The sequence below is a fragment of the Canis aureus genome, chromosome 21 (assembly GCF_053574225.1).
Source record: "Canis aureus isolate CA01 chromosome 21, VMU_Caureus_v.1.0, whole genome shotgun sequence".
Lineage (NCBI taxonomy): Eukaryota > Metazoa > Chordata > Mammalia > Carnivora > Canidae > Canis > Canis aureus.
Window position 1 is genome coordinate 45,581,552 of NC_135631.1, and position 25,540 is coordinate 45,607,091.

The window sequence follows — 25,540 nt, forward strand, 5'->3', positions numbered from 1 at the left end:
ATATCAGGACCTAGGGTTATAGTTTTGCATGAATTTTCTTATTGAATTCTTCCAGCCGCCCCTACTGTTTTCATTTATAGAGGAGAACACCGTGGCTCAGAGGTCACACCGCTTGTGAGAAGCAGAACTACGATTAGAATTTGGACTTGTCTAATGCCAAAGACTCTGTGATTAGAAAATGCTGCTTAGTCTACAAGTGTTCTTGTCCTTTTTGAAAAACATATTAAGTGAATATGAGGCATAAGTCACTCTTTGCAGTGGAGAACCACATAAAAAGTTATACTTCAAAAAATATTGGGATAGCTTGTACTGCTTGCCCAGAGCCCCACGTTTTCTCATGTGAAATGAGAGTTTTTGGCTCCCTTGTCTAAGAGATCTTCTCACCCCCTGCTGCTGAAAGGGTGGTCCACAGACCAGTAGCATCAATATCACCTGGGAACTTGTTAGAAATGAGTTTACCGCCTCGCCAAACATCTAGAGCTGGGCTTTAATAATATCCTTAGGCAATATATATGTACATTAGAGCCTGAGAAGTGCTCAGTGCAACAGTCTTTCACACTATAGCAAGACACCTGCTTTTTCTTGTCCATCATCCATTCACCGTCCCACCTTTAAGCTATGGAGGTAGAGGTAAGAGTAAACACTTTCTCAAACTCACATGGAAAGTTCACCAAGATAGACCATATTCTTGCCATAAGACACCTTCACAAATTCAAAAGAATAGAAATCATAAAACCTCCTCACAGACAACAATGTAAACCAGAAATCAATAACAGAAAGATAACTGGAAAATCATAAATACATAGAGCTTAAATAACACACTTCCAAATAGCACATGGGTTAAAAAATAAGTCTTGAGAAATATTTTTAAATGTTTCAAAGTAAATAAAGATGAAAACACAATTTATCAAAATTTGTGGCATGCCGTAAAAGCAGTGTTTAGAGGGGAATTTATAGCACTAAATGCATACATTAGAAAAAAAGAGAGAGCTAAAATCAGCAGCCTAAGTTTCCACATTGGGAAAACAGCAAAAGATAAGCAAATTAAATCCAAAGTAACCAGAAGAAAAATAATAAGAATTAGAGCAGATCGATGAAATTGAAAACAAAAAAATCAATTGAGAAAGTCAACAAAACCAAAAGCCGATTCTATGATAAGATCAGTAAAATCAGTAAGGCAGGGTAACTAAGAAAGAGAGAGGACACATATTACTAATTCCTGAAATGAAAGAGGGAACATCAATACAGTTTCTGTGGACTTTAAAAGGATAATAAGGAATACTGTGAGTCACTTTATGCCCACAAATTTAATAATCTAGATGAAATCGACCAATTCCTTGAAAGACACAATCTACCAAAAGCACCCAAGAGGAAATACCTAACATTATATCTATACCTATTAAAAAAATCAAATCAGGGGCACCTGGGTGACTCAGTCAGTTAAATATCAGACTCTTGATTTCAGGTCAGGTCATGTCAGGATCAGGGGATTGAGCCCCTCACTGGGCTGTGCACTGGGTATGGAGCCTGCTTGGGATTCTCTCTCTCTCTCCTTCTCCCTCTGCCCCTTCCTTCTTTATCTCTATAAAAAATCAAATCAATAATTAATAACCTTTCAAAAGGCCAGATATTTTCACTAGTGAATTATGCCAAAAGTTTACAGGAGAAATTGTGCCAATTCTCTGCAGTCTCTTTCAGAGGATAGAAGCAGAAGGAATACTTCCTAACTCATTCTATGAGGCCAGCATTGTTCTAACACCAAATCAGATGAAAACATTACAAGAAAAACTACAGACCAACATCTCTCATGGCCACAAATTTCAAAATACTTCACAAAATAGTAACAAATGGAATTAAAAATGTATAAAAACATTATAGACCATGATCAAGTGGGATTTATCTCAGGTATGCAAGACTGGTTAACATTAAAAAATCAATTAATGTAATCCATCAAATCAACGAAAAAAATCACATAATCATATCAATAGATACAGAAACACCCATTCATGACGAAAAGTCTTGGTAAGCTAGAAATACAAGGGAAACTTCTCAGGTTGATAAAGACTATCTACAAAATACTTGCAGCTAACATAATACTTAAAAATGAGAAACTCAAAGTTTTCTAAGGTCAAGTACAAGGCAAGGATGTCCCCTTTCAATACTTTGATTCAACGACATTTTGGAAGTTCTTGCTAATGTAACAAGGCAAAAAAGGGGGTAGGGTAGTACAAGTATACAGACTGGGAAGGAAAACATAAAACTTTGTTTACAGTTGACAAGATTATCTATGTAGAAAATTTGAAAGACTTGAACAAACCTTCTGGAACTAATAAGCGATTATGGAAAGTTTGCAGGACACAGTTAGTATACATAAGCTGATTGCTTCCCTATATGCCAGCAATGAACAAGTAGAATTTGACATTAAAAATACAATACAGTTTACATTAGCATCCCTCAAATTGAAATACTTTTCTATAAATCTAACAAAATATGTAAAAGATCTATATGAGGAAACTATAAAATACTGATGAATAAAATAAAAAAGAACCAAATAAATGAAGAGACATTCCATGCACATAAGTTGGGAAACTCAATGTTGTCAAGGTGTCACTTCTTCCCAACTTAGTCTATATCTGCCATGCAATCTCAATCAAAATTCCAGCTAGTTATTTTATAGATATCCAATTCTAAAGTTTATAGGGGAGGAAAAACACCCAGAATAGCAAATATAAGATTGAAGGAAAAGAGCAAAGTTGGAAAACTGATGGTACTCAACTTCAAGACCTGTTATAAAACTATAGTAATCAACAATGTGGTATTGGTGAAAATGTAGACAAATAGATCAATGGAAGAAATAGAGAGCCCAGAAATAGACACACATCAATACAGCCAACCAATCTTTGACAAAGGAGCACAGGCAATACAATGGAGCAAAGATGGTCTCTTCAACAAATGGTACTGGAACCACTACACAGATATTTACATGGAAAAAAAAATCTAGACACAAACTTTACACACTTCAGAAAAATTAACTCAAAATGGATCATAGACCTAAATGTAAAATGAAAAAATATAAAACTCCTAGAAGATAATATAGAAGAAAACCTGAATGACTTTGGGTATGGTAATGCCTTTTTAATACAACACCAAAGACATGATCCATGAAAGAAATTGATGATAAGTTAGATTTTATTCAAATGTAACACTTGTGCTCTCAAAAAGACAACAACAAGAGAATGAGAAGACAAAACACAGACCGGGAGAAAATATTTGCAAAAGACTTATCTGAAAAAGGACTGTTACCCAAAATATTCAAAGAACTCATAAAACTCAACAATAAGAAAACAAAACAACAACAACAAAAAAAAAAACAAAACAAAAATAAAATCAATTAAAATATGGGCCAAAGACCTCAACAAACACCTGAACAAAAAAGATATACAGATAGCAGATGAAAAGATGCTCCACATCACAAGTCATTGGGGAAATTCAAATTAAAACAACAATGATAGGGACGCCTGGGTGGCTCAGGAGTTAAGCGTCTGCCTTGGGCTCAGGGCGTGATCATGGAATTCCAGGATCAAGTCTCACATCGGGTTCCCTTCATGGAGCCTGCTTCTCCCTCTGCCTATGTCTCTGCTTCTCTCTTTCTGTGTCTCTCATGAATAAATAAATAAAATCTTTTTAAATAAATAAATAAATAAATAAATAAATAAATAAATAAATAATAAAACCACAATGGCCTCAACACCAAAGAAACAAACAATCCAATTATGAAATGGGCAAAAGACATGAACAGAAATCTCACAGAGGAAGACATAGACATGGCCAACATGCACATGAGAAAATGCTCTGCATCACTTGCCATCAGGGAAATACAAATCAAAACCACAATGAGATACCACCTCACACCAGTGAGAATGGGGAAAATTAACAAGGCAGGAAACAACAAATGTTGGAGAGGATGTGGAGAAAAGGGAACCCTCATACACTGTTGGTGGGAATGTGAACTGGTGCAGCCACTCTGGAAAACTGTGTGGAGGTTCCTCAAACAGTTAAAAATATACCTGCCCTACGACCCAGCAATTGCACTGTTGGGGATTTACCCCAAAGATACAGATGCAGTGAAACGCCGGGACACCTGCACCCCTATGTTTATAGCAGCAATGGCCACGATAGCCAAACTGTGGAAGGAACCTCGGTGTCCAACGAAAGATAAATGGATAAAGAAGATGTGGTTTATGTATACAATGGAATATTACTCAGCGATTAGAAATGACAAATACCCACCATTTGCTTCAACGTGGATGGAACTGGAGGGTATTATGCTGAGTGAAGTAAGTCAGTCGGAGAAGGACAAACATTATATGTTCTCATTCATTTGGGGAATATAAATAATAGTGAAAGGGAAAATAAGGGAAGGGAGAAGAAATGTGTGGGAAATATCAGAAAGGGAGACAGAACGTAAAGACTGCTAACTCTGGGAAACGAACTAGGGGTGGTGGAAGGGGAGGAGGGCGGGAGGTGGGAGTGAATGGGTGACGGGCACTGGGGGTTATTCTGTATGTTAGTAAATTGAACACCAATAAAAAAAAAAAAAAGGAAAAAAAATAAAATAAAATAAAACCACAATGGCATACACCATTACACACCTACTAGAATGTCCAAACTCTGGAACACCCATAGTACCAAATGCAGGCAAGGATGTGCCATATATTGCTGCTAGTAATGCTAAATGGTACAGCCACTTTAGAATTTTTGTTAGTTTTTTTTTTTTTTACAAAAGTAAACATACGGGATCCCTGGGTGGCGCAGCGGTTTGGCGCCTGCCTTTGGCCCAGGGCGCGATCCTGGAGACCCGGGATCGAGTCCCACATCGGGCTCCCGGCGCATGGAGCCTGCTTCTCCCTCTGCCTCTCTCTTTCTCTCTCTCTCTCTCTGTGATGTGACTATCATAAATAAATAAAAATTTAAAAAAAAAACAAACAAAAGTAAACATACTCTTACTATACAACCTAGATATCATGCTCCTTGGTATTTATCCAAAAAAGTTGAAAACACATGTCCACACAAAAACCTGCATACAGACGTATTTCTGGCAGCTTTATTTATAATTGGCAAAACCTGGAAGCAAACCAGATGTCTTTCAGTAGACAAATAAGTAAATAAACTGCATGCCCAGTTTATTTACTGTATATAAATAAATTGTATGTCTGGGCAATGGGATATTATTCAGCACTGAAGGGAAATGAGCTATCAATAAATGAAAAGACATGGAACAAACCGAAGTACCTATTACTAAGTGAAAGAAGCCAATCTGAAAAGTTTACATACTATAGGATTCCAACTGTATAACATTCTGGAAAAGGTAAAACTATGGAGACAGTAAACTGATCAGTGGTTGTCAGGGGTAAGGAGCTAGGGGGTGGCCAAGAGGGGGACTTAGAATAAATAGAAGGAGCAATGAAAATACTCTGATGGTATCATAATGATGAATGTATGTCATTATACATTTGTCCAATCCAAAGAATGACCATCAAGAGTGAACTGTAATGTAAACTCTGGACTTTGGGTAACAATGATGTGTCACTGTAGGCTCATCAGTTGTTGCAGATGGACCACTCTGGTGGGAGAGGAGTTGATAGTTGGGGAGGTTATGCATGTAGAGGAGGCAGGGGATATATGGGAAATCTCTGTACCTTTTTCTCAGCTTTATTGTGAACCTAAAACTGCTTTTTTAAAAAAGTCTTTTGGTGGGTGTGGGGCACCTGGATGGCTCAGTCAGTTAAGTGCAACTCTTGATTTTGGCTCAGGTCATGATCTCAGGGTCATGAGATTGAGCTCTGCATCAGGCTCTGTGCTCAGGGGGACATCTACTTGAGGATTCTCTCTCTTTCTCTGCTCTTCCCCTGTTCAAGCACTTTCTATCACTAAAATAAGTAAACAAATCTTTTTTAAAAGTCTTTTTTTAAAGAAAATGTCATTTTTCTGTACAATTATACAGAACATAGAGTAGTATCTCACCCATTGTGAGGGTGGAAATACCTAGTGGTTACTCTTTCCATGATAATTTCCCATAAATGATCACCGTGTTATGTATGTTAATACTTTACATTTACAGATTACTAAAGGGAATGGTGAAGATTAATTTGTTTGTAAAAAGAAAAAGGTAATATGTAAGTGATCTGTCAAATATAACTCAGTAATGAATAAAAGAGAGAAGAGACTCTAGAAGGATTTTTTTTCTTATGTCCATTGCAATACTTTTGGGGAATATTTTTCCAGATTTTCTACATAAGAACACCTATATTTGAATTTTAAACATAACTTCAATTGTACTCTACAGTTCTGTGGCACATTTTTAAATTCTATTAGTATGTCAAAAACATAATTCCACATAAATAAATATATAGCTACAGAATTGTCAACACTTAGTCTTCTATTGAGTTGATTATTATAATTTATGTAGCTAACCCCTCACTTTTGAATATTTAGATTGCCTTCAATTTTCACTATTATATATAATATTGTGATAAACATTGTTTCTTTGAGCACTTGTCCACTTTATAAACATTTCCTTAGAAAACTGTGTAAAAAATGGAATGGCTTGGTCAAAAGTCTCTTGAAGTTGTTGTAAAAGTTCTTTGGAAATATCAAGAAATGCCTAAAAAACAATTTTTGAATACTCTAATGTGGTAATTTGAATAATTTATGAAGTCCTTTATTCACCCTTCGATTTCTTATTTTATGTCTTACTAAGAAATATTTCAAAGACCATCTGTTTGTATTTTCCCCAGACATAGACTGCTTATGTGCAATCCACTTACTGAACTTCTTTCATATTTTTGACAGAAAAGCACAAAACTAATTTTTTAACTTAAAGCATGAATTCAATCTGTTCAGAATCCAGGTGTTTAGCTGTGCCAAGGAAATGTATTATTTTATAGAGAATCTTTCGTTTTCAATCAAAATTTTGAAACAAAATACTTAAACACATCCTGCCATTGGATCCAAATATCATTTGTGAAACAAGGTCCATTTTTCAGCAAGAATCCAATTTCAAGGTATGTTTGTGGAGCAAGACCCTTTCTCTTCCATATATCTTGCATCCTTCAAACACAAGAGACACTAAAAATTGAAAAAGAAGAGGAAGATGAGAAAAAATGAGAAGGAGGAAGGTTTTATTGTCCTAGGTAAAAGTAATGGTTGTCCTCGACCACATTCCAAAATTTAACATAACTGGCATATTAATTTATTGGAGCTTAACAATCATTTTTAGTTTAAATAGTAATGTGTTTCTTGGCTAGAAAACACTACCGTTAAAGTCCCAGTGATTAAATTTAAAGAACCCTCTTTTTGGTTTTATAGTTTTGTATTTAATTTGGTTTTGTAGTTTTGTATTTACTTTGAACATTGGTTCGTGAGGAAAACCAAATTTAACCACCCTAGGGGTTTGTTTTTGTTTACCACATTGAGTTTCTACAGTACTCTGGTCATTTATTGGAATATGATAACCAAGTAGTTTATCCACCACTTCCAGCATTGTTATTACAAGATGGCACAAGCCTTAGCTACAAGCCCCTGAAATAGAGGAACCCCACCAACAACAACCCCAACTCCCTACCAACTGCCTCCTGAGGCCATCTGCAGTGCTCCCCCTTCATGCCTGTCCCTTACTCTGGTTCCTGCAGATCCTACTTCAAACTGGGATGTTTTATTCCTGCTATTCCCATAAACCAGTTCCTACCCCTTTCACTTATCCCATGCTACAGATCCTGCCCCCTCTTCTTTCCATTGTGCTTCAATGTCTGTTGATGGTGCAGGTGAATGGAAATGAGGGAAGGGAAAAGTCTTTATGATAGGATTGGCCATGGAGAAGAAAACCCTGCCCTACCATCAGTTGATACAGATGATGGGACTCTCTCTACCAAGTCTCGCCCTGGTTTTCTCCTATCTTGGGTTTGTTTCTTGCAATTGAGAAATCCTAATGACAGAAAAAGCCTGTTTTAAGTATTAATAATATGTGCAGTAGACATTGATTGGATTGGGACGTCTGGGTGGCTCACTGGTTGGGCACCTACCTTCCGCCGAGGTTGTGATCCTGGAGTCCTGGGATCGAGTCCCACATCGGGCTCCCTGCATGGAGCCTGCTTCTGTGTGTGTGTGTGTGTGTGTGTGTGTGTGCCTCTGTGTGTGTCTCTCATTAAAAAATACATAAAATCTTTTTTAAAAAGACATTTGTTGGATTATCTGTCCAGCGCCCTTTCCTAGGATTGGTCTCCCTACCAACCCATGCCCCTGGCCCATGGGTGCCTACGAAGTCCTTATACTTATTAGATTCAGTTTATCAATCTTTATCCCTTCCCTGGGATTTTTAGAATTAAGATTGAAATAGGCGAAACTATTGCCTGATTCTGTGAAGTATCCCAGTAATTTGTTGTTGTTGAAACAGGTTCAAATTCATGTTCTGATGTTTATTTACAGCCCAAAGAGCTCTAACTGATATGTACACACACACACACACACACACACACACACACACACACACGAGGAGGGCTTTCTCCTCTAAGCAAACTCTATAGCGTATCTTCTCTTCTTTTGCTCTAGTAAGAGGGCTTTGGTAACCAGGGAACCAGTCTTGATTCTCAGCCCTAAGGGATTAAGGGAGAGAATCAGAACAGAGACAGGACCAAATTCCCCTCTCTTTGAATGGTAAATGCAATTGCCACTCCCACTTCTTCTTGATATATTCCCTCATTTGCAAGAAGGACTATGCTGCTGTTCTAAGCTAGCTGAATTTCACCCAGTAACTGATTTTTACCATGCCTTCTTAGCTAGATTTCAGATGAGTAATCGCACATAAATATGGATATCAGGCTAGGAGCCACATTGAAAGGCAGTTTCAAGTTCAATAGAAACTGTAATATGAGCCCCTCAAAGATACTGGCTCAATTATCTGGTTCAGGAACTAGACCAGTAGGGTATTAGTCTTATGTGTCCATTCTTGGTTGATCTAGAGGTGGGATGCCTATGAAGAAGAGAATGTTCAGGAAAATCTTGAGGATACCAGGCAGCTGGCCCAAAACCTACCTGCAATTGCCACAAGAGTATTCTTACTGTGATAGGCATATTTGGAATTCAAAATAACACACCTCCTCTTGCAGAAGTGGCAGGTGGTTGGCCAGAAGGTTCCCTCTTGTTGATAGAAAGAAAAAAAGTACTTACTAAACAACCAAGACTTGAATGTGCCTTTTTGCAATAAAACCCTTCCTAAATAATAGTATACAGTCTACTCTTGGAGCACTGAATTTCCACCTTTTTTGAGTTCCCATCTTGTAATGCTTGGAAATCTTCCCTCTTCCACAAACAAGCTAAACTTAATTAACAGGTTTTTCTCTTTCTAATAATCTCAAGAATTGCTAAGTTTGCACCTGGTCCACAATTTGTAAATAAAATATTATCTAAGAAACTTCTTTTATGCCAAACTGCAGAATGGAAGAAAATATTCAAAGTATAATAATTTGCAAGCATGGTGTAATTTCTTTTCCTTTTTAAGATTTTATTTATTTATTTGACAGAGAGAGAGAGCAAGAGCATGAGTAGGGGGAGAAACAGAGGGAGAAGCAGACTCCCCCTAAACAGGGAGCCTGAAGTAGGGATCAATCCCAGGATCCTGAGATCATGACCTGAGCTGAAGGTAGATGCTTAACTGAGCCACCCAGAGGCCCCTAAACATGGTGTAATTTCAGTGTAATTTCATACCTGGAAAAGGATTCACTGGTGATAGTTATATGCTGTGCTCCAAGCACCACAGTGCTGCAAATGTCCAGAGGATCATTGGGTTTAGTGCATCTATAAACCCAAAGAATAATTTTTTTCCCACAATGGTGGCTCTTTTCTGTGTTTGCATTCCACGAATTGGGCTGGCCTTATTGAAACTCTTAGAAATCATTCCAGGGTGACTCCCAGATCTATGTAAGATCTATACTACCTTCCGGGGCAACAGGCATTTCAATCAGAAAACTTAACAGGATGAGGATTCTTGCAAGGCAAAGGGTCATTGGTTCCTCCCTTGGCACCACTCTCACTTTTGGTATAGGAAAGCTATTCATCACTCCATGCACCAGGTATTGGCATTTACAATATTCTAAATTGGGTGACATGTAGTTAATATTGTCAGAATAAAGTGTGCTTAAATGCTTCTTACATTGTTTATTGCAGGAAGGTATCTGGGAGGATTTTTATTCAGCCTATTCATAGGATTATATGGGGAAGTAGCTTGTTCTGGAGCTTCTAGGAGTTTGTTCTTAACTCATTTACCAGATCCTTTCATCCATGAAATGTGTCTAAGATCCCCATTTCCCTTTCAGAAATATTAATAGTATAATATCACTCTGTAACTTGTTTTGAAGCTTGAGCAAAAGGCGTGGTTTTCACCACTCATTTTACACAGATGACATCCATTCATTCAACAATTAGCATGTATTAAGGGCAGACACATGAACTCAAAGATTAGGGGACAGACACCGAAGAGTCACTAACAGTAGAGTTAAATTTACAAAATAAATAAATAAATAAATAAATAAATAAATAAATAAATAAATAAATTTACAGAGACTCAGATACAGTTATTTCCTAAGTTGTTCTCTTTTCCTGTCCTCTTTTTGAGGATATACCCTAATTCGTCGCCTGCTCTCTACCACCACCTCCTCCTCACAGGTCTTTTCTCGATGATTGGCATCATTCTACATGCACTTGCCCCATCATAGAGCGAGATATCTTCCCTGGTGCATCTCCCTCACTCACAGTGCCCGACTCCAACCAAGTTCTGTTAATTTATACTGTTACCATCTCTCTCTCTACTTAACATCCCTTCTCCCCATCCCCAGTTTGTCTTTTCTAGTTTAAGTCACCATCAACCTTCCCCTAGATGAGTATAACACCTCCTCCACTAGTCTCTTAGCCTCTTTTCTTCTCAGTCTATGTCCTTGTACTCACTGCCACTACAGTGATACTTTAGAAAGAAGACAGGGTGGATCGTTTCTCGGCCTTTTGGCTAGGATCAAGGGTAGTACCTGTTCTTATCAGTGTAATATCTGATACGTTCTCTATCTGAGGACAATATATTAAATGGAGTTTTGGAATTAGAAAATGGAATAGGAGCTCGCTCCATCCACTCCACACATTGACCTGGTATTGCAGTACTTCCAGGAACGGTGCACCCCCCTCAGGGGAAATAAAGGTTGCTTAAAAATGAAAGAAAGAAAGAAAGAAAGAAAGAAAGAAAGAAAGAAAGAAAGAAAGAAAGAAAGAAAGAAAGAAAGAAAGAAAGAAAGACATGGTGGGACAGTTGCTCTGCTTCAAATCCTTCATGGGCTCTCCAGTTCTCTTGGGATAAAATCCAGTGGCCTTGTACTCACCACCTCTTCAGCCTCATATGCCTCTCCTCTTTCACGCTCTTCTCTGGAATCACTTGCAGTGCCTTATGTGTCCCACTGCCTCCAATTTCTGGGCCTTCGGATGGGCCGTTCTCTTTTTAGAAGAATCTCCCTGTCCCCTGTCCCCTGACCCCACTTCCGTACTTGACCACTAAGGCCTCTGGTTTCAGAACTCATTGCTATTGCCCTAACAACAGCAAGAAAAACTATTAATAGTCTTTTCTCCAGGAAATATGCTTTCTATTTCTAGGTTGTACTTGCAGCACTTTTCCTAGAATTTTAGGCAGCTCTGTCTGCCTGTTTATCTGCGCCTGGCTATCATGAAGTTCTAACATCTTTTGCAGGGAAAGAGTGTGCTTTTATCCTAAGCAAGTGAATTAGGGGCCCTTGCAAACTAGTGCTCTTTCAAGCCACTAGGCTATTATTCCATAAACATATGACTATGTATTTTGACTCTGAGTTGAGTAAGTTTTCTTCAGTGTCTAATGTTGCCTACAATAACTTTTCCCACCCTTCCAGGCTATTACCTGATGATGAAAACAACTTGATATTTTACTTTGTATCTTCCACCCACTAAGCTATACAATGACTTCTAGAATAACTTAGCTTTCAAAACAACTTCTGACTCTTGGGACCTTAGCTTAGTTTTCTTGAATCTTTGCAGACTATTGTCCTGGCTCTATTTGTTGAGTGTAGAATATCAAGTCTGGAACATTCAAACCATGGACACTTATTACTAGGCTGATAGGAATGGTTTTGCTTTATCACTTTCATGGACCAAGCCTTTAGAAACATACTGGCATAAAGTGGGGCACCTGGGTGGCTCAGTTGGTTAAGCCTTGGGCTCAGGTCATGATCCCAGAGTCCAGGGATTGAGCCCGCATCGGTTCCCTGCTCGCCACTGAAGGAAAATCTGCTCCTCCCTCCCTCTCTGCCTGCCACTCTCCCTGCATGTGCATGCGCTCTCTCTCTGTCAAATAAATAAATAAAATCATAAAAAAGAAACATATTAGCATAATGTCATTAAATATGGAAGACAGATTTTGTTTCTTAATGGGAGAATTTAATCTTTACAAATGCTGAGCACAGTTAATTTTCATCTTCTAAAGAGTTAATTGTGTGCCTGAAAGTCTCACTGCTAGGTGGATTCATTCAGTGTATCTTAAACGTTTTAGTTTATTTGGGGTTTTATTTGTTTTGTTTGACCTACTGCAACTCGCAGTGAGAAACTCATCTTACATATATGTCAAGAGAAGAGAATACACACACACACACACACCACACACACATACACACACTCAACTGAAACAAAATTTCCATGAATAATATTTATCCTTGGTATATGTGGTTCACACTGACATCATTGATATTTTTCTATTCTATCCAACCCTATGCTATCCTACAGTACTCTGTTTACTATCCATTAAGTTGATTTCATTATGCAATGGAAAAGTACTGCCTTATAATTTTTGACAAGAAGAAAACAAGGCAAGTAAGGTGGACTGGAATAACTCTAGTTTTTTACTCTCCGGAACATTTCCCTATCCTTTTGTCCTTCCATGTTTAGGTGATCTGGGTGGAGCTCAAGCACTGTGGCTTCTTCACATTTTTAGCCTTTGAGATGAGCATGTGATTAAATTGGGTCCGTTATATTTTTTTAAAGATTTTATTTATTTATTCATGAGAAACACAGAGAGAGAGAGGCAGAACAACAGGCAGAGGGAGAAGCAGGCTCCTTGCAGGGAGCTCCATGTGTGACTCAGTCTTGGGACTCCAGGATCACACCCTGGGCTAAAGGCAGATGCTCAACCACTGAGCCACCCAGGCATCCCAGTTGGGTATATTATAACACATTTCCTCCTGGACACAAAACCTTTCCATGTAAGGATGTTTAACCCCATGTACACTGATCAAAACTTCTCTGCTAGAACGAGAGTGGAAGATGGCCTCTCTCTTCCGGGGCTGCTAAGCTGTGAAGAGGTGGGTGTAGACTGTCAGCAGCCATCTTTATCTTGCTTGTTTGGAGAAAGCCTGATTGAATAGTACAGCCAAGCTCTGCTGAGGGATGGAGAGAGAGAGAGAGAGAGAGAGAGAGAGAGAGACCAAGAGAGAGTGCCCTGGAAGCAATCTGTGAGGGACTGGATCAAGCTGTGAAGAATTCTAAATTTATCTTATATTTCCCAGGTATACGAGAAAATATTGTTTCCTTTTTCTTAAAGCTGTTTTGAATTGAGTTTTCTCACTTGCTGGGTGGAAGAGTCTTGATCATTTGGTTAAGCAGATGGATACGGAGGACTTAATATTTGTGATATGAATGCAAAGACCACAGACCCGTGTCCATATTGGAAATATTCATAAAAGATCCCCTCTACCTCCCTTCTACATCCATCGAGAAATGGGCTGTTTGGTGACTTACGCAGCAGGATGATATATTTTAAGAATAGTTTCAATATTAACTCACATGTCCTTGCCTGCTCTGTCCCCAGCTCTTCTTTTTTTTAAATTTTTTTTTGTATATTTTTTCTTGGAGTTTGATTTGCCACCATATAGCATAACACCTAGTGCTTATCCCGTCAAGTGCTCCCCTCAGTGTCCATCACCCAGTCACCCCATCCCCTCGCCCACTTCCCCTTCACTACCCCTTGTTCATTTCCCAGAGTTAGGAAGGAGTCTCTCATGTTCCATCACCCTCTCTGATATTTCCCACTCATTTTCTCTCCTTTCCCCTTTATTTCCTTTCACTATTTTTTATATTCCCCAAATGAACGAGACCATATAATGTTTGTCCTTCTCCAATTGACTTACTTCACTTAGTATAATAGCCTCCAGTTCCATCCACGTTGAAGAAAATGGTCAACAGCAAAGAAACAAACAATCCAATAATTAAATGGGCAAAAGACATGAACAGAAATTTCACAGAGGAAGACATAGACATGGCCAACAAGCACATGAGAAAATGTTCCCATCACTGGCCATCAGGGAAATACAAATCAAAACCACAATGAGATACCACCTCATACCAGTGAGAATGGGGAAAATTAACAAGACAGGAAACCACAAATGTTGGAGAGGATGTGGAGAAAGGGAAACCCTCTGCACTGTTGGTGGGAATGTGAACTGGTGCAGCCACTCTGGAAAACTGTGTGGAGGTTCCTTAAAGAGTTAAAAATAGACCTGTCCTATGACCCAGCAATGTCCCCAGCTCTTCTAGCCCTCGCCTTTTCCCCTCATTCAGCCAGCTTGGCATTCTTTATTCATTTCCTCAGAAAAAGGATGGCAACCCAGAAACACGAAGTCTGGGATTTTCACTTTCAAACTTTGGCTTCAGGAGAACATTAAAGAGGTGTGATGAATAAGACAAAGAGTTTTCTAGTTATAAAACCAGAAAGGAATTTCCAGGCTGAGATGAGTGACAAATGAAAGGCATATAATGTGCAAGAAAGCTGGGAGAGGCCCTAGGGAAAGCCACCCAGTTCTGCTCCAGCATGTGGTCCCATGAACAGCAGCCAACACCAATCACTGGGGGACTTGTTGGCTCCATTAAGGTGTGGACTACACAGTCCCTGTGCTGAGGAGTTTTGTTAGTTGTTCTTGCATGGAGGCTTCATGAGAATCTGTCTTCCACAGCAGTTACTATAAGGCCTGCTGGGCGTCAGGTAGGAAAATCGCCTTTCTCTGTCCCTATGTACCAATCCCACTAATGTGGTGTAGACAATCCCCACCTAGATACACAAAAGCTCCCTGAAATGGAGATTGGCCCTGGACACAGAGAGGTATTTGAGAAGAAAAGAAGACCCGTTGCACACGAACATGGATGAAGCGATTTCTTACCAACCTGAAATCTCTGTAGAGCTAGGAAGTAATAAAAAAGACAAATCTGACCTGACCCCCAAGCCTCCCACCTCCCAACACACACCATTACCACTCTACCACCATCACACTTGAATATTTCATGTTGTGCCGAACAGGAATACAGTCAATCAGTACTAAACTATTTTACACGTTTTTGTTGCATGGCTTCTTGTGAATGTGGACAAATGTTAATTAAGCCCAGAGCTAGGCACTGATAATATAAAGATGAATAATATAGAATTCCCTATCCTCATGTTGCTCACAGGGTGGGGGAGTGGGGGAGTGCAGAAATATATGTAACTGATCCCATCAAAAGGACTGATGGAGAGGGGATCCTCCTGAGTGGCCTCCCAAGGCCTCTTCCATTCTACCGTTTGGTCACCTTTCTTTCTTTCTTTCTTTCTTTCTTTCTTTCTTTCTTTCTTTCTTTCATTCATTCTTTCTCCTTTCTTTCTTTCTTTCTTTCTCCTTTCTTTCTTTCTTTCTTTCTTTCTTTCTTTCTTTCTTTCTCTTTCTTTCTTTCTTTCTTTCTTTCTTTCTTTCTTTCTTTCTTTCCTTTATTTCTTCTTTCTTTCTTCTTTCTTTCTTTCTTTCTTTCTTTCTTTCTTTCTTTCTTTCTTTCTTTCTTTCTTTCTTCTTCTTTCTTCTTGTCAAAAACTCCCCTACACTGGGACTCCTGGGTGCCTCAGTGGTTGAGCATCTGCCTTTGGCTCAGAGCATGATCCCAGGGTCCCAGGATCAAGTCCCACATCAGGCTCCCTGCAGGGAGCCTGCTTCTCCTTCTGCCCATGTCTCTACCTCTCTCTGTGTGTCTCTCATGAATAAATAAATAAAATCTTTAAAGACAAAACCAAAAACTACTCTACATAGTCATACTTTTCTTTTATTTTTTAAAATAAAATAAAATAATTTAAAATTATTTTTTTATAGTCATACTTTTCATTTCGGTTTAGCCATCAACATTCAACCTGTGAAGTTCAATAAAGGAGTTTTCCTGTATCTCCCGAGGGGAGAAATTTGACATTAATTAGAGTTTAAAAAGCCCAGAATAAACACGCATGCAACAGCCTCTGAGAGATCACGTTCCCTACCTGTATTGATAAACTCTGACCAAAGCATGTGGTGCCAGTACCACGTGCGACAAGTGCTTTCCATGGGGTCTGGCTCCTAATTATAGCCTTGTCAGTGGATGGCCTCCTCCTGGACTAGTTTCACTCAGCACTGCCTCACTTTTCTCCTCTTCATACAAATAGCCTGCCCTTCCTATTTCCTCTCTTCCTCCCCAGACTCCAATAATTGACGCCAACCCAGCACCCGGAGGCCCGGATGCCAACCCTTGGGCAGCATTTGATTAAGAAGCCACCGAGCTCCCACGTCTGAATCCTGATCTCTGTGCTCCTCTCCATGCCATTAAGTGGTGCTTGAAAGAAACTGCTTAAGTCCATGGCTTTGTGATGGTTTTCTTCCCCCCCTCTGCTTCTTATCAGTGAGGCTTACTGAAGAGAGACATTTTGAGCTAAGAGCCTCTTCCAGGGTGGAGAGTCTATCTTCAGGTTTCAAGAAATTAAAAACAAGCCACCCCCCTGCCACAATGGTAGAAATGGAGCCCAAAGGCTCCCCTGAAGGATGGGGCTGCCCCTCAGGAGGAAGTGAACCACCTTTCTAACACATGAGGAAAAGGAATTTTTCAGAAATGGAAGACATACAATTTCGAAAAGGCTATGTGGCATCCCAAATACCCACAACTTTAAGTAGAGCATTCTAATTGAGTGGCTGCATTACAGAATAATTTAATAAGAAGAGACCACATCTGAGGAACAGGCCAAGCATTTCCCTGAACAATAGTTTTTCTACATTCTTTTCATTCCATAGGCTCAGAGAAGGTATTTTGATGGATCATAAGCCTCTCATGAACCCATGCCCCGGATTTAGAAAAGCTGGAGTCCCTGCATGCCAACCTTTCAAAATAAGCACAGTTCACCTCCTCCTGGCTCCCAAAATGAACTTTAAAGGAAAAAAAAATCAGAAGTCAGGAACTACCTGCACTAGGAATTACAGCCAAAGTTTTTAACCTGACCCTGTCACATTTTGGCAATAAATTAGATGTCATATTAGATGTGACATATTCCTACTTATTGTCAAGGATGAGATATTGAACATAAGTGCCAGTGTTGGTTTCTATTTGCATTAAAGCAACACCAGAATGGGTGTCTCTCTTTAAGAAAACAGAATTAGCTGGATTCATGCTCTTCCCATATGTGGCAGCAAGTTCATCACATCAATATGTTCCAAGGTTGGCATTAGAGAGACAACTTTCAGATGGGAAGGAGTGGCTGCCCAGGCCTGGCTGCCTCCTTGGCAGAGGCCATTTTTTCCCCACATCAATGTGCACATTATTCTCAAGTTTTTCTCAGAATTCAAACCGAAGGACAAAATGACTGGAGACGGGAAGTGTTTGCCTTTGGCCACTCATTAAGGCTCAGTTCCCAATTTCTAATTTCCTGTCTGGGAATATGCTTTCCATTATGACTTAAACTTAGAAAGTTTCCTCCTCTGGGAGAAAATATCTATCAACTATAGGGGAGAGGGCTTACTTTATCCTTATAGGATATCATGTTAGCATCCTGGGACCCTGGGTGACTTAGGGGTTGAGTGTCTGCCTTCAGCTCAGGGCATGATCCCGGGATCCTGGAATCGAGTCCCACATCGGGCTCGCCACAGGGAGCCTGATTCTCCCTCTACCTGTGTCTCTGCCTCTCTCTCTCTGTGTGTCTCTCATGCATAAATAAATTTAAAAAATTGTTTTAAAAGAATACCATTTAGCACCCATAGTAACCAACATCAGGATAAGAGAATGTGTGGGTATTTTCTGTACAGGATCACCTATAATAAATAGAATCATGATTACACAAATGTATTCCATTCATATATAGATGCTCCTTAAATTTTCTCAACATCCTGGTGAATATATCGTGATCGTGATTTACTCCTGACTCAAAATATTCCACAAACTTTCCTTTATGACAATATAGAGTCTAAACTCTTTAGCATGACATTCAGGGCCCTTCAAGTAGTAGAATGAAAAATAAAGGAACAAAGTTTCAGAGCACTACAGTGTTTTAGTCGTGACCAATTCCGTTCTAGACTGTGGTTCCTCCAGGGCATGATTGCATTATAATTCCGTCTCTGCCATTTCCATGTGACTTTGAAGACACAATTCAACGTGCCCATATAAAGACACTCAGTTTCAGATACATTACCTATTTTCTCCAAGGCTATTTGGATGGAAGATGGCAGAGGTGAGATTGGGAATAAGTCCGTTTAGTTCTAGAGCTGAGCTCCTATGAGTTCCTGTAAGTCAAGTCAGTGATGGTTATAGTGATTGGGACGCAGCAGAAGCTCTATACGCAACTCTAAGTCCCTTGCCCATGTGGCATCCAGAGTTAAGCACCTGACAATATCTCTGGTAATTGGCTTCTCATGTGTTTTGAGTTACTGATCAGATTAATGACTTCCATTTCTCAAATTAGGAAATTTAAACTCAGGAAGGTTAAACAGCCAGCACAGTTCTGGGGATAGAAAGTGGCAAAGTCAGGCTCTTTGATTCTTCATCTAATGTTTTTGCCAAGCCACTCACTAATCATATATTTAAAATATATAATTAGAGAGAAATGTAATTGACAATAAAAGAAGGAATATTTAAACTTCCTAAAAGAAGAGATTTTTTTTTTTTTTGGAGAAAAATTCATGCTACTCTATCGGCAAGATTGTCAAAATACCTATTGTTTAAAAGTAACCCATTATTGTTCTTTTGAAACAGAATTTTAAAGAAAATCTATGCTCTTCTGTAGATGAATAAAATCAGATTTTAGGAAGGAAGCTTGAAGGGGCTAGAAGCATATTTATGATAAATAGAAAGGAAATCTATTTTTATTGACTCAGTCCTTAGGACATCAGAATGAAAATATATGTATATGCTTAGGTATTATTCTTCTAAACATTTTTCCTCTCTTCAACTCCCGCATCGTCCTGCTTGAAAATACGAGGGAAATCTAGGATTTACGGTAGATTTCTTAGCCCTTGATGTACCTGGAATAGAGGAAAGCAGAACCTAAAAAGCCAGACGTGGCCTGAGCAAAAACAAATACATTTGTTAGGTTTTCTGCTCATTGTTCTTTTCAGAAACGCACTCATCTAACAGTGAAAGTGAATATAGATTTAAGCTTAAAAAAAAGAAAAGAGAATTTTTCCCTTCCTAACGTTGAAACACCTTATTAAAAGCTTGAGAATAAAATTTCCTTCCCTGTCAATGTTTTCCTTTTCTATTAAGCAAATAGTGATTTCCCTTCCCCCGCTTTTGATACAAGAGTTGAAATGACCATGGCCCTTTTGGTCTGCTTCCTTTGTGCATTGACGACCAGGAGGCAGTGTTTGTAACCGGCCTGCTGCTAGGCAGCCAACAGGGGGTGCTCAGTGCATATTTGGATGAAGGGGGAAAAAAAAAGATTTGATTCCAAACAATCTTCAGTTTTATTTTTCTCTACTTTCAGTGCAAAAGTAAAGACTATAATTCTCACACACACAAAGGTTTTGCAAATACATTGAGAAGCAACGGGAGGGAATGCATAGGTTAGTGAAGGGGACCTTGGGGAGAGGCAGTATTTATACATGAGGCAGGATTGAGGTTTGGGGGATTGGGTCCCTGAAGGATCTAGGTCATTGATCTATCAATTACACCTGAATTTTCTCGGCTATAATGACAAAATTTATTGGATAATTTATCAACTGCTTACTTTGTGTATATAGAAACAGAGTGAGTGGTGGAGAAGATACATTCTAATTTTGCTTTTCCTTGTTACTCTTTAGCACATAACTAAGAATTCTGACTTGGCTCCCCCATGAATGGAATCAGACGTTCCCACTGACAGTTTCTGTCACGAATAAACTTCTTGGCGTTCAAATGGCGAATGGAAATAATAAAGACATTTTGGTATATAAAATTTGGAGGACAGCCATACATTATAAGATTAAGGGGGAAAAAACGGAGAGGTGTTAAGATTCGAAGTAGCTCTCACCTACTTAGATTCAGATTCAGCTCAAATTTATAAAACCCCTAAAAATAAAAGTACATGTGACATATTCAAATATTGTCTGATCGTAATGTTTAAAAGATCAAGCTTAAACTGGGAAGGAAATTAAAAAGAAGTTGCCTGAATACCGGACAAATGCTGATAGAAACAAGTTATTTTGAATCATTTGCCTCTGAAGACAGATGAAAAAGATCAGAAGTCAAAAGCTCTTATTAGAAGAAAATATAGTGTGTGGCAAGCTGTGTAAAATTTATCTGGCTATCTCATCAAGAAATACCAAAAGTCACAGGTACATATTGAAATATTTTAAAAATAATTAATACTGCTTCCTTTTTATCCAACTAGTAAATAAGGTTTCCTGTAGAATCATTAAAGCCTTTATTTTGATTTACACGGCAAAGACTTCAAAAAGACTGATGGCCTTGCTCATTATTCAACAAAAACCACAAGGAAAAATGTACATCTTAGAAACATACTTTGTTTTCTCTTTCTGGAGCCCAAACAACTTCTAGCTAAAAGACATATTTTGATTAAGATAATATTTTTCCCTAATCAATATTTTTTACCTCTGGGTTATTACTTCCTTGAAGGCTTCTCTGCCTCTTTTTTTTTTCTTTCTAAATTAGTCCATGTAGTTTATGAGAAATCATCAGCACTGCCATATGCTGCCGGTTACATTAAATCTTTCCCCTAGTATTTACTGCTGGGGTGGCAAGGCTTGTCTCTAGCCTTTATGGTTTGGCATCAAATCTTGAAATGTGTATTTTATATTTAATTGGAATGGGGATAGGAGCACTGGAGCAGAATTAACCATTAACAAAATAAGACTCCTCTCGACCAACATTCTCCAGTTTCCAACTTGGTTGGTAAAATGCTTGAACATTCCTTGGTGTGAAACCATGTCAATTGTGGTACAGATCCTTTGTCCCTGTGCCTAGAATTATGTGCTGCTGAGTAAGGGACAGCGGAGGCTAGGTAGGGGGTTACATGACTAGGGTCACTCAGGGGGCTACAAACCAGGCTCACAGAAATCCCAATATGGAGAAATAGACATGGTATCTACAAGATACCTTGTTTGTCCTTATTATAGCTACTAGTCCACCATGTTTGTTCTAAATATAGACATGATATTCACAAATCCATCATGATGTTGACAAGAAATTTACCAGGTTCCCTAGTCAGTTTCTTATAAAAGATGAACCATAAGAGCCCTCAGTGGCAAGGGGTCTGGACCCTCTCATTCTAGAGAGCCTCTTTTCTTTCCTTTCTTTTCTCTTTCTTTTCTCACTTTCACTTAATAAACTTTCACTTCACTTGATCCTTTTGTGTGGTAGATTCATTCTTCAACTCCCTGACACAAGACAAGAACGGAGCATCCCTGCAACTGTTAGACTTGTGTCAAATTGCCATCAAAGTGTTTAAATACTTACTCTGGATTTTTGTACCTATCTCAATTGCAGATGGGTGGCAAATGGTTTACAGACCAGCTCCAGTCTGTGGACCACAGTTTGAGGAGCATTGGTCTGAGGATGAGGAGGAAAAGGACACATATGTTCCCTCTGTTTTTGTTGGCTCCTTCTCTCCAGTGTCTTCCTTACCCCAACACTCTCCACTCCCAACCTCACTCCCAACACATGTGCACCCGCACATATATACACGCACACACAGTGGTTGAAGGCCTCAAATTAAGGCTCAGTGTAATGTGCTGCCTTGATATCTGGTAAAATTTGGGGGGCCTTAAATGATCACTTGGCTCCTGTGGATAAAGACCTTACCTAAATAACTTTCCTTATCAAAGGGCCAAGCACAGTTCCTGCTTATTCCTTAATTCCCTGTTAGCACGGGGAATTATGCAAATGAACCAATCACATGTTCCCATAGGCACCTCATCCTCTTGATACTACAAAGACAGCCTCTCACAGTTCAGCCTGTTCCTAAGCACAAACCCCATGTGGCACAGCGTGGCACCTGTGGTATTCCCTTCTCTGGAGTGTGAGTATATGTAAATAATAAACTGCTGTCTCTTCCATCCAATGTTGGTATCAGGTTCAACCACCCTCCAACCTCAGGGTTGGAGAGTCCCCCCTCACCAATGGGCAAATAAGAAGCAGATAAAAGATATACACATGCAAACACACACATGCACAAACACACTCATGCACACACACAGCTCCTGAGGAAAGAAAGGTTTACACTAAGCCTGTCCTCTCTAAGGGCAATGTTTAAAATTATATTCCTGCCCCTGTACTATTGCTCTAAAATACAGTTTGCTCTATAAAATAAGCAGGGAGGAATAGGAAGAGGACGATGTGGATCTCCAGGTTTGGAATCAGAAGATCTCAGGTGGAAAGGAATAGCATCAAAATGTCCTGGCATACAGTAAGCTTTAAAAAGAAATATGCATTATTTCCCACTCCTTCTACAGGAGCATTGTGTGGTCCAGTGTGATACCAGACATGAGTATTTTGTAATATGTCATACGTGTATTTTTTAAAAGAGAGATCTTAAAATGGTGGCTAGCTAACAGCTACTCATTCTGTCCCATTTTCCCCGAAGTATCCTGGAAAGGTAGCTTTGCAGCTGCACTAGACTTGGAGAAAGCTGGTGTCCTCTTAGGAAGAGAGGTTTTTGGTGATTGAAATCAGGCAATTCTCCTCTGTCCCCCATTCTCTCCACCCCTATTTGCCTTCCATATATCCAACTAAATTTTTTTTTAATTATGGTAAAAAACACATAACACAAAATGTACCATTCAACCATTCTTAAGGGTGTAGTTGAGCAGTAGTAGGTAGTTCACAGTGTTGTTCAGTCAATCTCATGAATTCTTTTCATCTTGCAAAACTGAAACTTTGTACCCATTAAACAACAACTTCCCATTTCTCCCTTTCTTAGCTCATGGCAACCATCTTTCTACTTTCTATGTCTATGAATTTTACTTCTCGAGGTACTTTATGTAAGTGGGATTATGCAGTATTTTTCTTTCTTGTGACTGGCTTATTTCACTTAGTGTAATGTCCTCAAAGTTCGTCTATTTTGTTGTGTGTGTCAGAATTTCTTTCCTTTGAAGGCTGAACAATACTCCATTGTACATACATGCCACATTTTGTTTATCCTTCTACCTTTTGGCTATTGTGAATAATGCTGCTGCAAACATGGCTGTATAAATATCTCTTTGAGACCTTGCTTTCAGTTCTGTTGAATATATACCCAGGAGTGGAATTGCTGAATCACATGGTAATTCTATTTTTTATTTTCTGAGGAACCTCCATACTGTTTTCCATTGTGGCTGCACATTTTTACATTCTCACCAAGAGTGTATTTTCTTTTCTCCTCATCCTCATCAATGTTTGTTATTTTTCTGTTTTTTTTTTTTTTTGATAGTAGCCAGCCTGATGGGTGTGAGGTGCTATATCTTTATGATTTTGATTGGTATTTACCTAACTATTAATGATGCTTAGCATCTTCTCCTGTGCTTATTGGCCGTGTGTATGTCTTCTTTTGAGGAATGTCTATTCAAGCCCTTTGCTCCTTTTTTAAATAAGGTTTTTAAAATTGTTGCTGAATTCTAGGAGTTCTTCATATATTCTGGATATTAACCCCTTATCAGAAATATAATTTACAAATTTATCTCTCTCTTTTCTTTTGTTGCCTATGTTTTTGGTGCCATTTACAAGAAATTGCCAAATCCAAAGTCATAAAGTTTTTCTTCCAATATTTTTTACTTAAAATTTGTATTGTTTTAGCTCTTATATTTGGCTATTTAATCCATTTTGAGTTGATTTTTGTATATTATACCAGGTAAGAATATAACTTATTCCTTTGCATGTGGGTATCCAGTTTTCCCAACACCATTTGTTGAAACATTGATCTATTTTAAAATTTATTTATTTATTTATTTATTTATTTATTTAGATCTTGGAACAAGTGTGCTTCCTTGTTTGTATGCTCAAAGGTACAAGCCTAGCAGAAAGAATGAAAGCAGGGGAATAGAAAAATGTGGCTGAGCTTAATGGCTGGAAGGGTTGTTTTGACCTTTAAGAAAGATTTGGGGAGCTGAAATGGAAGGAGATGTATTTGTGAAATGCCCTGTGTGACTATGGATCTTTTTAAGTTATTTCCTGTAAGGGTACCTGGGTGGCTCAGTGGTTGAGCATCTCTGCCTTTGGCTAAGGTCATGATCGCGGCGTCCTGGGATCAAGTCTGGCATCTGACTCTCTGCTCAGTGGGAAGCCTGCTTCTCCCTCAGCCTATGTCTCTACCTCTCTGTGTCTCTCATGAATAATTAGATACTCTCTTTTTTTTAAAGGTATGTCCTTTAGTGTAACAAATTACCACGAAACTTGGTGGCTTAAAACAATGAGTGTTTATTATATGGTCAAGAATCTGGTTTTCATGTGCCCCTGACTCAATGTCTCTCATAAGATTGTAGTCCCAGTGTCAGCCTGAGCTGTGGTCTTATCTTTGGGTTTGACCAGGGAAGGCTCCCTACCAAACTGGTAGTTCACAGGATTTAGGTCCTTGTGGGCTTCAGTTTAATGCTGACTATTAGCTTGGGGCTTCCCTCAGTTGGATAAAACATATGTGTACATGGTTGTGCACCATTAGAAAGAAAAATTTTACTAAGAATTATATGCTTTTTTTGAGCCCAAATTAGTTTGCCCAAGAGACATTCTGTGAGTGAAGAATCTTATAATATCCATCTTGCCTGATAGAATCATCCATTGTGACTTTCAGGGCAAATTGATAGAGATCTACAGGAACCCAGTAAGACCGGGTAGCTCCATCAGAACCACTTTCTAGTTCATTGTTGGCTGTAAAATTCAGCATGGCCAGAAGAAAAAGGGCTGTACTTAAAGGCTTACTTATTCACCCCCATCTCATTCTCCTCTCCCTGCAGGTACCCATGAGCATTATACATCCACACCTCCTTGCCACATGGAGAGACTTATGCCTGTAAGCAGAAGTGACATGAGCGTGTTTAGTTATCAGTGTGATCACACTTGCCCACCATGGAGTTCACTATGGAGAAGGTCTTGGGTTGAGAGGAAAGTGAAGGAAGACTAAGGCAGCCTGGATCCCCTTCACATAGAGGACAGTTGTCCTCTTAGTAGACAGGAGACGTGGATGAGCAAGAAATGGATTCACATAGTGTGAAGCCTC

General features: G+C 39.0%; 1 non-coding gene across 1 annotated transcript; it reads left to right on the forward strand.

The window, feature by feature from the left end:
• The first annotated feature begins 11,036 nt into the window (after positions 1-11,036).
• Positions 11,037-11,227, forward strand: LOC144293562 (U2 spliceosomal RNA). The gene has a single exon (XR_013360768.1). It is a non-coding gene; the product is annotated as a U2 spliceosomal RNA (small nuclear RNA).
• Positions 11,228-25,540: the final 14,313 nt, after the last annotated feature.